At 34.2% G+C, this 15,694-nt stretch overlaps 1 protein-coding gene across 3 annotated transcripts in view; it reads left to right on the top strand.

Annotated features, from left to right (window-relative positions):
- The first annotated feature begins 1,474 nt into the window (after positions 1-1,474).
- The window catches only part of LOC136341242 (uncharacterized), a 78,335-nt gene continuing 64,115 nt past the window's right edge, over positions 1,475-15,694 (top strand). For 2 of the 3 annotated variants that reach the window (XR_010732467.1, XM_066286011.1), the window contains exons 1-2: positions 1,475-1,645; positions 15,284-15,349. The gene's annotated coding sequence lies outside the window, so the exon portion shown is untranslated. The remainder of the gene's footprint in view (positions 1,646-15,283; positions 15,350-15,694) is intronic. The other variant, XM_066286013.1, reaches the window with a different exon arrangement.

Below are 15,694 nucleotides of genomic sequence, written 5' to 3'. Positions count from 1 at the left end.
AACCCTTTTATTAAGGCGTTCCTTTAGTAATGTCTCCTAATTTTTGTTTGTACTTTTTTTTTAATCCACAACAATCTGAATATGTTTAAAAAGTTCATATTTCAATTCTCAATAGCAAAGAGAAGAGCTACTCAATAGATTGACCCCAAAAACGGAGTCATGGGGGGTTGTAAATTATAGAAAGTGATTATTTAGAATTTTCGTGTATTTTCAACATTATTTTGATGGACATAATTGCATTAACTTATCAGATTTTGTACTAAATTGTCTGGTTTGATCACTTTCAGACATATTCCAGCTCTTCTTGTCTACATATATGTAATAAGGACCTGTAAAAATTTTTAACCGAAATTTCCATTAGAACGGGTATCAAGCAAAAATTTTTACTAATACAGCAATGGATTTTCAACGAATCTAATTTTACTAGAACATAAAAAAATGTCCTAATGCTTACTTTTGTAATAGCACATTATACAGAAAGTGTTTCTAGATCCAGAAATTTACTTTTGTTTACTTTAGAAAATAACGTTACTCGTATTAGCAGGATTTTTTTTGTTTTGATGAAAGGCTGGGTGGAAGCTTTGAAATCAGATTAAATACACGCCAGAATTAATATTTGTTTAGCTTCATTTTTAGAACAGTTAATTCATACTAAAAGAGAGAATGTTGCTGTAACTTATTAAAATATCAAGTTGCTTTAACAGAGAAAGAGATAAAGAAGAAAATATTGTCAAAGAGGTGCGACTAAAGTTAACCAAACTAAAATAATTTTCCACATAACCAATGGACGGAAAATTTTAGCAATACTATAGTATATATATATACAATTATAGTTCTCGTCAACATAAACTAATGTACTGAATTTAATTAAAAACCATGATTCCTAAACTTACTTTAAAGTCATATACCCCTAACGGGCAGTATGAACACAAAAGTAACTTGAAAAAAATTGGTATTTTCATCGATACGGGATTTTCTGGAGCATATACTCCATGTAATAACGACGTAATAACTATGGTTACCATTGCTAATCTGACAGTATTGTTACTGTCTCATATTAAGAGAAATGTTTATATACATACGTATTCCATTTCTTGTTTATATTTACAGCCGTGAGCACCATACTTGGAGTTCGGAATAAATGGCCTTTATTTCAAGGAACTATGAGGGAAGAAAACAGCATAAATTAGATATAAAGAGGTGATCCAGTGACACTGTACAGTTAACCTTTCTTTGTTTTCCCCGCGTTATTTTACTTCCGTCAAATATAACCGATTTTTCATATTAATACCGGATGTACACAGAAATTAACCAACCATTTTTATACTCATGATCGATATGTCACCATTGATATCGATGTATCGTCATCGATATCGATATGCCATCTTCAATAGGAATCTCGTGAGGAAGGTAACAGCACCAGATAAACTCTGGCATGCGTCATTGGATGAAGATGTCATGTGATGATTCACTTTTTTATTTGGTTAACGCGGTTCTTAGTAGATATGTGGGAAGAGTATTATTGATTAAAGTATCACTACTATAAAATTTCGATTCATACAACATTGTGCGTTTCTACGGCTTTTAAGAAGAGATTATTAATATTTATTGAGTGCTCAACACCCTTCGGTTAGAGTATTGCAAGGTAAGAAGTTGAAGATATGTTAGAAAACTTATCCTCGAAAGTAAAATTGACGTGTCCAGGAAGCTTTTCGAACTAATACGTCGGTTGCGGGAATTTCAAATTATTCACATTGAATTATTTAAGTTTACAACGTCATTCATAACATAACAACACGAACTCATACAGATAAAATAAGTCTTTTGTCGTCTAAGAAAAAATTACGGTTCTCGGCAAGTCCCTAAACCCGTCGTATACTTTCGTAAAGCAACAAGTAATGCATTTCTGAATATAGTCCCTGTATGTTCAAACAATCCATCATTATATCTAACAAATAAAAAGGAATCTAATACTTGCGTACCCATTGCAGATGGAATTCTTTGATCTCAAAAAACAGGTTTAAAATTTTCCTGGTAGTTCGTTAGAAAAATACCTCCTGGACATTTTTGTCGTCCGGGCACTCTATCAACATTGGAGCTATTACCCCCAAAATGTCAAACTATATGGCGCTCTATAATCTGCATTGACGCATCCGAAACTGATTGAGAAAACGTTAAATGTAGCAGCAAAATATACTTTCAGGGGTTTATTGTATGTGGCATGCACTAACTATAATTTACAGGTGAAAACATCTCAACAACGCTTTCTGACATGATAAGCCACTAATTTTTTTATAGTTAAAATTTGATTTTACTTTGTCAATGGCGTATCCAATTATATTATCGAGGATAAATTCAGAATAAAACCAGTGGGATTTTTTTAAAGTCTGTGGGCTAAAATTGACAGAAAGTCGTTGTATATGTATATATGTGGGATTATAGTAATGGCTCTGACACATATGAAGATAATACGATTTTGACATTCTTTTTGCACCTTTTGCGTTTAAAGTTTGAAATATTTTTTATAATATTTATTTTGATGAATTCAGGTAATATAATTGTCTGATGAAGAACTGCTCTATAAAGATGTGAGTTTTTCATAAGTCTTGGCAAGTTTATTATCAATGTTATGTTTATTCAGCTGGCATATTGCGTGAAATCGACACAAGGCTGAATTATTATTGTTGTAAAATGCTGATAATTCAATTCATGAACGAGATTTAAGGTTACAGAAAACTTCGTTGTTAGAAAAAGTAAAATTAGCGAAATTAAAAAATTAGAGGCAAAAAGAGGAACAAAAAATGGAAAAATGCGAAAATTTATTAGTAGTATATAGAAGTAAAATTAAACCATCACAACCAATCTTAGCACTTATGCGGTTGAGGTTTTTCGTTAAGTACACCATTTCATGAAATTCACGTTGCATTTTGTTGTTTTCAGTTTTTATATAAAACTTTGGAGCTCTAAAAAACGTAATTCATAAACAGTTTGCTAATAAAATTGCGGTAAATGTTTTGTCAGTAGAAGAACACACCGGGGATTTTCCGAAATAAAAATTGGAATTATATAATGTACAGTGACTAATTTTAATATTCGGAGACCACGATATTTCATTTTGCAACCATCGCAATGTTATTCAAGTCACAATTAAAATTATATGAGATAATATATTTTATTAAAACATGTGTTTGATTAATATATAACTTAATATTCATTCAAATAAATACCATTTTTAACATTACAACATTTTTTCCTAGATGAGGTTGCCAAGAGGCGACCATTTCTTATTTTCCATTTTACGAGAAAAATGTATTGATCACGAAAGTTTTTTCTTGTTCCAAAAATGATTAAATCAGTTGTCGGCCTTTCGATTTCCTTTTTCGTTACACAGAAATATCGAAAAAATAAGTTTCAAAAATGAATTCTCTTTTTCGTGATAGCCACAAAGATTTTTGTTTATTAGGTTTTTATTACAACAATTCAATAAATACAAAACTACAAATGAAAATTTGTCTCGATCCATTCACCATCTTCTGTGAGCGCACACCTCAATTCTTCGATGAAGTTAACTATAATTTCTTCCGATTTCTTCGAACAGTAAAAACGTTACATCTCTGATACTGTCCTTCAAATATTTTGCATTCAGAGGAAGATCATTTACATGAATAATTTGTTTACAACAGCCCCAAAGGTAAAAATCTGGCATAGTCAGATCAGCGCTTCTCGATGGCCATAAAACGGGACAGTTCCACCGATCCAATTGTCTCCAAATCGCTGATTCAACCTGTCCACAACTATTTGCGTACAATGGGCAGGACAATCATTTTGTTGAAAATAACATCTTACACTATAATGAATCGGTAGATCGCCCAACCTTGCATTTAGAACATTTTGAAACATTTTTAAATACGTAGGCTGATTTACCGAATATTCAAGAAAATATGATCCAATTATATAATGGTGAAAAATTGTACACCATACGTTCATTTTAGCCGAATATTGTCAATTACGAGCGATTCAAAAACAGAGATTGTGATGGCTCGAGTATCTAACATGCTGAGATAAAACGATACCATTGGTGGAAAATGAGGACTCATTAGATAATGCAAGGTTTTGATAAAAGTATTGGTTATCCACGATTTGAGAGCCCGTTCAAAAGCAGAAATCCAACCATCTTGCTTGATCTCCTGACTAAAGCATAATTAAAACTTGATTTGAAACGATTAATTTTCAATTGCTTTGATGTTTTTTGAATATGCGTTTTACTTATTCCTAATTGAAGCGATTTTCGCCATAAAGAAAATTTTTGATTATTACGAATCGAATCCAATTCAATAAGAATCGCATCGTCATCTCCATCTCAAGCTGCCTTAGTTCCTTTACGTCTAATACGGAGCTAGTGATTAAGGATTTCTTGATTAATTTTTGTGTATCACACTTTGACACGTAAATATACGGAAACTTTTGATTAAATTCCTCGATAACTCGACGAATTGGTTTATCACCTTTGCCATAGCACTGTATCAGGTATATTCATTGTTCTGTCGACAATATTGTCATTTAATTTAGATCTTGTTTACGGTTGTCGTGAAAAGACGAATTAATTTTTGGACCTATTTTTCGATATTTCTTTATAACGAAAAGGAGAATTGAAATGGTGGGCACTGGTTCAACAGTTTTGGAACAAGCAAAACCTTTTCATTTTTCTCGTAAAATGAAAAATAAGAAACTTTCTTCTTTTGGTAACTATATCTGAGGACATACTGTAGATAAATATACAATATTTTTCTGGTTTTTAAACTTCGCTAGTAAATAAGACACTTATTGTTTTTTTTTTATAAGATAGAGGTCTCTGGACTAGAGTTCAGAAAGTAATTTTTCATTTTGCTGACAAGTTTTCTGCGTATGACGCCTTTTAGAGATGCCATGGAGAATTGTTTCATGAAGGCTATTTCTACTAGTATTGTTTTGTATTAATCTTGATGTAGTTTTCAGTTTCTTGATTGTATCGATTAAGTCGCTGTGCGACAAAGGTGTTGTGGTATTTTCATATTCTCTTTAAAATTCTAGAACATGTTTTATGCCTAATATTATCAATTACTGGCCCTCTCTTTCTCTTTAAAAATATTTGCCATTTAATTTCACAAGGTTTTTTGATTGTCCCTGGAGTATATCAGCAATTTTTGTGAAGTCTCATGATGGGAAAATAACCTGTCAAACGGATTCGATAATAAGGTAATGAATAAACTAGATGTAAGCTTTGTTTAGATTTTTCAACAATTGATCAATCTATTACTCTTACTAAACTTTTGAAAATGTGAATCTAATTCTTTGTAAAGATTGTTGTATATGAAGCCGTTAACATTCTTATCTGTACTAGTTTATTCTCTTAAAATTCATAACCTGCGGATACTGATCAATGCTATGTAAAGGAGATAACCACTGAGATTTTCGTATGCCATTAAAGAAGACCTTATTAATGTGTCAACTTGACTGTGAGATCAAAGTATGACTATTTATTTCCAGAATAATATTTATGATTTCGTCAAATGTACACAACTCTTAACACAAAAAAATCAAAAAAGTGCAACATAGCTATGATGTAGGTATACACATAGGTATGTATTTACATATGTATATATGTATGTATATAGAGTGCGCTTGAAGTCCTCCGCTGTTGTAACTTCGATTCTTATCGGATAAGAATTGAAATATGAACTTGACATTTGAAAATAATTTGTTACATAGAAGTTATAAAATTTTGTTTTTGTTCCATCCCTCTAATTTTCACCCCTCTCCCACTTCTAATTACAGTAAGTCTTCTAATCTAATCGAATCGATATACGATGTACCAAAATATTTTCAACTTTGGTTATGAAACAAATTTTATACTCTTTTTAGTTTGTCGATCATCCCCATATGAAACTATCAACCCTGGATAAGTTTTTAAATGAAGAGCTTAAGTCGCAAATTAGTAATTTAATTATAAAACTTCAACCCTTTATCTTACAACACATATTGCACATTTAAAGTAATATTTTTAACAAGCAACAAACATGCGGTTTGCGCACCCTAGTTTAAGGGTGTTCTAAACCTTAAATATGGTCTTTTACAATTTAAAAAATTAATTCAACCCTGTATGTAGTAGAATTCATTAAAACGTATCACAATTTTATGATACTTTTTAGGTAAAATTGCGCAGAAACTTATTAAAAAATGCTAGTAACAATAGGAAATCAACAATATCGCACCCTCATTTACATTATAGGTCATTACAAGAATTTAGTTTTAAAACTGAAATTATGGTTTACATAGTTAATAAAAATTTTTTAGTACATGTAAATTCACTTTACTCTACCCGTTAACACCTGCCCCTTCTCTGATTTCCCCGTGAGAACTTTAAGGGTTGGAAACAGTAATTTATGACTTTTTATAATTTACGAAAATTTCTTAAAGCCTTCTGAATTGCGCATGGTCATCAAAGTTAACGAAAATTCGATGGAGTGGGTGTAAATCGAAAAATACGGCCGTTTTTTTGGGAAAAATTTCTATGTTTTACACAGGAATTCTGAAGTATTTAGTAAACTTTAACGAATGTGGATAAATAATTATGTTGGTATATTTTTTAGAAAACAATCATCAGTGTTCCTAAGAGCTTTTGGTCGTCTAATCCCTTGAAACTCTTACTTCAAACTCCCTTAGGGAAGAGGGTTGTGGATTTGACGAAGTTGGGTACAAGAAATTCGAAAAAGAACACGAGTAAATTTTGAAAAATTATTTTTTACTGAAACTTTCAGTTGATGAAAATTTTAAATGACTAGCAGATTAAGAAGGGGTGGCTTAGGGGTGGGCCGCCCTTAAAATTAATTTTTAAAAAAATTTATACAATTAATTTGAAAGATTTTTGCGGAAAGACAATGTGATTGGATTTTGGCCCGTTAGGTAGGAACCATCTTGTATAAAAAGTTACTGAGGTATTCTTTGACTTACTTCAGTTTTATATGTATTCCAAAGGGTTAAATTCCTAATTTGTCCACCAAAACACTTCTCCCGTTATTTTCACTTCAATTCATTTCGAATATCATATTTACTATTTAAATTGGTCACAGGAAAGTGCACCATTAATATTTTCCGTCCCAAACTTCTAACAAACGTCCCGACATAAACTGAATGGACTTCGTTTCAATTCAAACATGAAACCTGTGTTGAAACACACAAAACCCCCAAAAGTGCCTAAATACAAGTCTGCCCTATAGTGTTTCTGGGAATTGCCATCAGGGTCTAAGCTTTTATTTACTGTTGTGATTTTGTCGACTTTGGTGTTTTTCTACCTGAACAGGCGCTATTTTAATTGTTAGTGTCTTTGTTAAGGATGACAGTTTCTGTTTAGATGTGTCTTGGATGGTTTTTTATTTAGTCTAATTGTTGGCGGCTGTCAATTGATAATCAAAAGCATCGGAAAGGGACGATATTGTGAATGAATGTGATAAAGAAATATTCCATGCGATAAATTGTTAAAAAATATTTGCCGATCAATATAACCTATATAATTGTTGATATCGATACATTTCCAAATTTGCTAGGTTCCATGCAAAAATTTTAGAAGGTGAAACTTTAGCAAAAAAATAGTGTTATAAACTTATGTATGTTCAAAAGTAGGCCTAAGCTATCACCTTCTAAAGGGTTGAAATTATCATTTTGATTATATTGAGAAATTTGATAAAAGGGGTACCAACAAAACTTGGAAAGCTGCTCATATTAGGATATTTTACAGTATATTTTTTTCGGCTTTTCCAGTTTGATTCATTTTTTAAATTAAATCGATAAATGTTGGGTTGTCCGGAAAATCCGCGTCGATTTTGAAGAAAAATCGAGACGTGAAAGATTTATATTTTAGTCTACATTTATTTAAATAACATGTAGGTGCCATTCTGTTCTACAATTTTTCTCCCTTTTTCAGGCAATATTCCGTCCTTCTAGAATCTGAGGTTTTTCAGCGAAAAACTTTCCTATATGATTTCTTATCTACGCCAAAGAGTTGAAGTTTTTTTATTAAGGGAATTTCGCAATGATGGAAAAAATTGGAGATCAGAAGGCGCGAGGTTTGCTGATTATAGTAGAATGGGGTAGAATATCCTAACAAAGCTTCAACAACTCTGTCGAGTTATCAAAGACATATGGGGCTGCTCATTGTTTTAATGAAACACGACGTCCTTCCGATTCGCTTTTTCTGGACGTTTTTATTTAATAACTGTCAAATTCGTCTAAAAGAGGAACCATATTTCTTTGAATTTTTCGCTTCGTTGTTTTGTAGGAGCTCATAATACAGAATCTCATTTCAATCTCACCAAACACATAGCATGACCTTCCTTGAATGAAGATCCAATTCTTGGGGTGGCTAAAGATGGTTGATTCCGCTTTACCTTTTTTATTTGCCGCTTCTGTGGCATTTTTGCTTTTCTGGCAAAAAAGAGCATTAAATGCTTAAAATTCACTTTCCTTTCTTCCATATTCAAAGGCGTGTAAAACTGAGAAGAATTATCATATCGCAATAATTTTTTTTTGCAAATATGCCTCAAGTATCATCTTTTATGATATGTACGCATATGTTGTGTTTTAAATTGTCCGGAAACAGGGTGTCCCGAATACCATGGAATACTATTACTATCTCCCAACAGGAGAGAGCTATGAGGTCTGTTAAATTAAAGAATATGTTACCGCTTGGGCAAATTTGGTGCTTAGTTAATATTCGAAAACAATGCTGCCAAGTTTTTCTTATTTTCTGACATTGGGAAAAATCTGAAAAACGGCAAAATTGAGTTTTCACAATAAATAGAAGATTGAAGATTTTTCAAAACAATGCTTCATATAAAAAAAATTTACCCTTGTTTGGACCCTTGACATCTGTGATTTTCCAAATTTTATAGCTGGCCTAGTTTTCGAGATAATGACCCTAACTTGTTTTTTTTTTTAATTCGAACCTAGATAAATTTTGGAATATTTTGAAAGTGCTCATTAAGGACTTAGTGGAGTAGGGCACATAGCATTTTCTAGTGTTTTGCATTAAAAGAGTTGGATCGAAGCATTTTCCAAATGTAAACGGAATTTCAAACATTTAAATTATAGAAATTTATTATTTTAAAATTTTTAATTTGTTATTTACTCATTAATATCCAAAAAAAAATTTGTTCACATTGATAAAAAAAAAACCGTTATGATGGTCTCTTTTAAAACAAACCGCTGGAAATCGTTATCATGTGATACATCGTTAAACAGCCTTTAATGAGCATTTTCAAAATATGCCAAAAATGATCTAGATTCGTATTAAAAAAAAACAGAGTAGGGGTCATTGTCTCGAAAACTGGGTCAACTATAAAATTTAGAAAATCGCACACATTAAGAGCACAAAAAGTGTCAAACTTTTGTATGAAGCATTTATTTGAAAAATATTTGTTTTTTGCTTTATTAAGAAAGTTCATTAGTTATATTTTTTAGACTTTTTCCAATGTCTGGGAAAATAAGAAAAAAATAGAAATACTGTTTCGAATATCAACTAAGCCCCAAGTTTGGCACATTTTCTCTAATGTAACCGACTATGTATCGGACTATGCAGTCCATGGCATTTGGGACACCCCGAATGTTCAAGCCCGTTCTAACGCTGCTTATCAAAAATCGGCAACCGAGCAACCCAACACTTCTCCTCGAGTTTAGTTTGGCAATACTGATTTAATTTAAGTTAATTCAGGTTAGTTTTTGCCCTTCGTGGCAATCAATCGCGTCAAACTGAGTCGCGCCAAGGCAGATTTTCTTGCAAATTTCCATTTTGTAGTTTTATTATTTCCTTCATGTTCATTGTGCCTACTTCTGCGGAAACGCTAAAAATTCCAAAGTTAAACAGGAGAAGAATATTTAACGGCTTTTTCGTTAAAGATACACGTGCAGAGAATCCTACACCAATATGCACATGAGCAAATATTTATTTAAAGTTCGAAATTTACGTTGCAATTTTCGTACTGGAACTGCGCGTTCGAGCCCCGCCTCTGCGAGCCTTGTAGCTTCTAGACGGATTTGGGTCCCTCCCGCGAATCATCATCATCTAAGAAATTTACTCGCATTAAAAAGATTTAAAGCGTTTTAAAGTTCCGAAACCAAAAATAAATCATCACGATTTTAAAGCGGCGATGCCAACCTCAAAATAAAAAACAAGGTCAAAGTACTTTGATACATTTAAAAATTAAATGCCGCAGCGTAGGCGATTGTTTTCTATTCGCGATAGCTTTGAACGCGAAGGTTGTGTATTGATTTGGCTTATCACCCTTGGATGTAAATACCGAAAAAATTAATAACATTGTCAGCTGATAATATACCATATAACACGATGTATATAATGTAACCTTAAATAGAGGTAGGATTTTTCACGACTTTAAGACCGGCTCTCGAAACCTGTCATTTTTTAATTTGGCTTGTAGTTTTATGCCAGGTCGACGACCTCGTTTAGTTCAAACAGATATACATAATACATGTGTGTTCAAATAGCGAATTTGTGACGCTCATAATTCCCGTATCTCTCATAAATTCGATAAGCAAATATCGCAAATTACCTACTTCGGGGAGAGTGCACTTTAAACTCTAATGGAACGTGATGTATCGGCGGTGTAATGTACCTACATACTGTTTCGATAATTGTTGCTAAAAATTAGCTAAGCCATAAATCGATGGCACTTATTAATAATGATTGACCTAAAGTGCGTCTACTGGACGCCACTTGTAGCAAACCCGTAATTACACAGTTAATGCTATTAAAATATCGGCAATTAACTAGGAAATTATTGTATTATAGTTGGACGCAAGAGTTCCCGTTGGATTCCTACTGGATAAAACTTCTGTCTCGTCGGTTTACAATATACTGATTTTACTCATTTTACTGCGTCATCGGTCAGGAATGAGGAAAACGAAGTCATATTTATAGACCACATCTTGGTGGTGCTGGTTCGTTCGTAGTCTAGACTGTGTCGGTCGATCACTTTTTCAGACGTCACGTCTGGGAGGACCACTCACCGGCATTGTACGCTTGGCAAGAGGTAGGAGGGTAGAAGAGGGAAGCACGTCAATAAAAGGTACAATAATGTTGTACTTACTATGTATTGTTGTTTCGATGAAAACTGTGAATGCGGGCTCCACACTTCGAGACTTAAATGCAGAGGTAAAATACGAGGATAGTCCCAGAAGTACCGGCCCTAACACTTCGAGAAAAAAAAAAGAAAATATTACGTTATTTCTCAACGTGTTACGTTCACTTTCTCCTTTGAGATTGACACACTTTTCCCAGCGATGTTCCATACCCTATTTATAGTAAGAAGCTTCGAATGTTTCGAAATAGGCATCAACTGTGGACTTCACCTCTTCATTCTTGGCAAATCTCTTTCCGCCGAGCCATTTTTTTTAGTTTTCAAATTGAAAATAGTCCGAGGAGGCTAAATCTGGCAAATAGGGTGAGCGAGGAAAAAGTTCGAAATCAAATTGATTGATTTTGGCTGTCGCGATAGCGGAAGTGTGGACTGGTTGCTTTGATGAAACGAGACTTTCTTCTTCGCCAAATGCATTCGTTTTTCCCTAATTTCTTCGCTCAAACGCCGTAACAAATTTGTAATAAGCGTTTCCGTTAATAATGTCGATGTTTTTTTTTCAAAATTTAAATGTTTATTTTTACAACTCAATTATGTCAATAATCAAAATATTGGCCATCGTTGGCAATTACTTATTCGCATCGTTCCGTCAAAGAATGGATTCCGTGCGAAAAATGTTTTTTTCCTTTTTGCGTTCAACCAATTATCAAGCCAAATTTTTACTTCTTCATAAGAATGGAAATGTTGTTCTCAAAGTGCGTATTGTATTGATCGGAATATATGGCAGGCCGAAAGGGCTAAATCTGAAAAGTACGGCGGGTGGAGTGAGTCCCATTTAATGTTTTCCAAATATTTTATTGCCGATTTTTCAACATGAGGTCGAGCATTATCATGCTGAAAAATACCTTTTTGTGTCTTTGCGTACTTGTTATGATGTTGATTGTTGGCCTGGATCTATTCATGATTTTTTGCGTTTTACATTGTCAAAATAAATCCACTTCTCACCTGCGATAACTCGATATAAAAAACCCTTTCGTCTCTGCCTGGCAAGCAAAACTTCACAAGTGGCACAAATGGTCGTTCGCCTTTCAGTGTCTCGTTCTTTTAATTTATATCCCCCATTATCACCCATTTTTCTTCCCTCTGAATTTTTCCCAAAGCATGTAGACGCTCGGAAATGGCAGATTGGGCGGCAATAGAAGTTTCTGCCAATTGTTTCAATGTTTGAGCGGAGTCTTCCTTCAATAATTCTTGCAAACCTGCGTCTTCAATCTCTTAGACTGTCCTGGTTGTTCCTTGTTTTTCATATCGAAGTCGCTTCTTTTAAAACGGTTAAACCATCGTTCACAACTTTTTTGGCATAGAGCATGTTCACCACACGCTTTAAGTGACAATTCAAAACACTCGGTATCCGTTTTTTTCAAACGAAAGAAAGTTAGTAAATTTCCCCGCAAAACGTCTTTTCCTGATACGAACATCGTCATATTCAAAGCTATGACGACTTTGTTTATTGCACGGTGGCAATTAATAGCGAACCGGCTTTAAATACGGTATTTTTACCTTTCAAGACGTTATCAATATCGTTAGTTTATATTAACAAAAGAATCAGTAACACAATCTCTTAGCAAAATCGACATTATTAACCCAAATACCTATTGCAATATTCTCCGTTCATTTTTTTTGCTTCTAAGGAAATAGTTAATAAAGATTATCCCACGTGCGTCCCAAAAAACTGACACCATTACCTTTTCTGCAGATGGTACAGTTTTCGCCTTCTTTGGAGCCGATACTCCCCTTTAAGTTCAATGTTTTGACTGCTGTTTCATCTCAGCTGTGAAATGATTCATCCATGGTTATAAATCGACGCAAAAGCTCGGCTTCATTGTTGCGAAACTTTGCCAAACACTCCCTTGAAATATTGCTCACTGCGTAGTTTTCTCAAGTCCAATTGTTCGATCAAAATGGTATGTAGAGTATTTTTTGAAATGTCAATCTTCCAGTACAATTTTGTCGGTTTTCGTCACGGTTTCTGGAGTGGTCAGATCTGGAGCGTCATCGGATCGACCACTGCGGTGTTCGCCTGGGCAACTCGTTCGACCTCGTTTAAGTTCTACCAACCAATAGTTTACGGTAGTTAACGAAAGACCAGATTCCCTCAGAGTGGAATGTAACTGCCCCTTTGATGTTGAATGAACTAAGACCTTTCAAACGAAAGTGTTGAATTATGCATCGTTGCCCATTTTTTTCATGTAAACAAAATCACTAAAAACTACCAAAACAAAAATAAATCGACGTAGCATCTTCAAACTTTAGACATAAATGTTTTAAGGGCAGGTTATTGTGATATATGCAAATTTTTAACAAAAAAATCGCCATCTGTGTCAGGTTGGGTATTTCTGGTACTGTCTTTGTAGTACTGTTAACAATCAAAGATCTGAAGCTTTAGGAACAGTCACGGCTACTATGCTTTGAGACACGTTCAAACACGTACGTACACTATTTACGTATATAATTCACTTTGTCCTTGTTTAAAATCGAACACAACATCCCCTGCATAACATGATAAATATTGCCGTCTTCATAACGTGATGATTCGCACTCCGCATCAGTCGCTTTATCCCCAACACGGCTCTGTACTTGCTAGTATATCATATGCTACATGTTTTTCAGCTAAGTACGCAAAATTATAAATAATACGAGTTTCAACGTGAATGTTAATGTGAAATTGTTATTTTCTTCTTCAACTGTGTCAACAAGGAATTGTCGACTTCTTGTCATCAAAAAGTGGTACTTTGGATTGTAAAGGAAATTACCAATAAAACTAGTTTTAACTTTTTCCTTTGATCGGTTACTCACATTTAATTTGCTTCACTTAGGACCAGTTTTTCAATCGATCGCTAAACTAGTAGATCGTTTTTATAACAAAACTAAAGAACAACGGGATTCAGTTGCTCAAAGTGATTGATAAATTGAAGCGCTCTTCTTGACGAAACATATCAAGTGATGACAAAAAACAGCTTTTTAGGTGTTAATTATTGGCCACTCCTATATTTTGCCCACATGAAGTATTAAGCAATAAGGTATTTGCACTGCCTATTAAAAACATATTTGATAATATACAGGTGTCTTTTACCAGCTTTGTTATTATGTTAATAGGTCTTTTAAAGGTGGTTATGTAATGTAATAAATTAGGAGTAATCAACTGCCAGAATAGTTTTGAGGAATAAGAACAGTGTGCCAAGAAATAAATAGATGTGCCACAGTTCCATCAAATTGTAAATGACAAGAAGTCAAAATTTGGGGAAGTACGCAAGGGTTAGGAGGGTCTGCTCGAAGTTATTTCACATCCATCTTACGAGAGATATGCAGTTCTAGCGAGGTTCCATAAAAAAGATAACGAAGATGAAAATGCGATAGTGCTAGGAAAATTCTGAAAACATTAAGGCCTATTATGGCTTTTTGCCTCATTATAGTTTTGCGTTTAACTTGCGTATCTCGAAGACCGGTTTCGACCCTATTAGGTCTCGTCAGGTCGCTTCATCTCGAGTCAATTAAATTCAGGTAGAAATCGGCGAAAGGACACGGCAGATGGCGCTGGTTGGACTTTTTCCTGCAGGCCCAACATACTTGCCGTTAACATTGCCGATTTCTGCCTGCGGTTAATTGACTCGAGATGAACCGAACTGGCGAGACCTAATAACCCGAAACCGGTCTTCGGGGTGCTCGAGTTAATTAAACGCAGAGTTAGAATGAGGCATAAAGTCGTTATAGTCCTTAATCTTTTCAAAAAATTATGAGTTCGCTGAGAATCACGTCTAGTTCAACAAGCCGTGACTTTGACTGGCGTCGGTATGATTTTCCATCCTAAATGTTGATTAATTTAAGAGTGAATGATTTTTCAGCAATTTCAATTTCGTCTCTTACTTCAGATGAGAGGTGAGCCTGAAGTTGCGTGCAACGTTTTGAAATTCATATTCGTAACCGCCAAGGTATGACAGTGTCTTTTTGTAAAGGAACAAAAAGAAAGAGAAAAGAAGCTGTCACCCTTCAGTGATTAAGAAGACGAATTTCGGATATTTTTTTACAAGACTTAGATATTGATCTCTCATACATCTTAGTTTACCGTTCATTATCGTTTTCCTGCTCTTTTTTTCTAGGTCCTGAAGACGGTCATTTGTCACCGAAACATTAACAAGGCTCCCCGACCGAGCCCTGAGCAAAAGGTAAATGTTTTATAATTTCTATGTGAAACCGGACTAGGGCATAAGATCGGGCGAAACTGTCAAATGAAAGATTAAAATACGCTCGATGGTAGAGAGAACCGTGGACAAGACGTTGCATACTTTATTATCCCGTTGCAAGACAAACACTGGACATACATGAGATCTTCCCCGATTTTCAGCTTCCATTAGAGCAGGTTAAATACCGCATTTACGCATGTTTGAATGAAGCGAAGAAAGAGATTTTGAGAGAGGTTTTAATGCCGTCAACAGCAAGTGAAAAATTCAATTCACCAGTACATCTGTCAGCTAAATTCAGAAAATGACCTGGCGTCGAAAACGCGTTCC

This window comes from Euwallacea fornicatus, chromosome 9, assembly GCF_040115645.1.
Source record: "Euwallacea fornicatus isolate EFF26 chromosome 9, ASM4011564v1, whole genome shotgun sequence".
Taxonomy (NCBI): Eukaryota; Metazoa; Arthropoda; class Insecta; order Coleoptera; family Curculionidae; genus Euwallacea; species Euwallacea fornicatus.
Note: the sequence above shows the minus strand (reverse complement) of the source record. Positions and strands in the feature narration are given on the sequence as shown.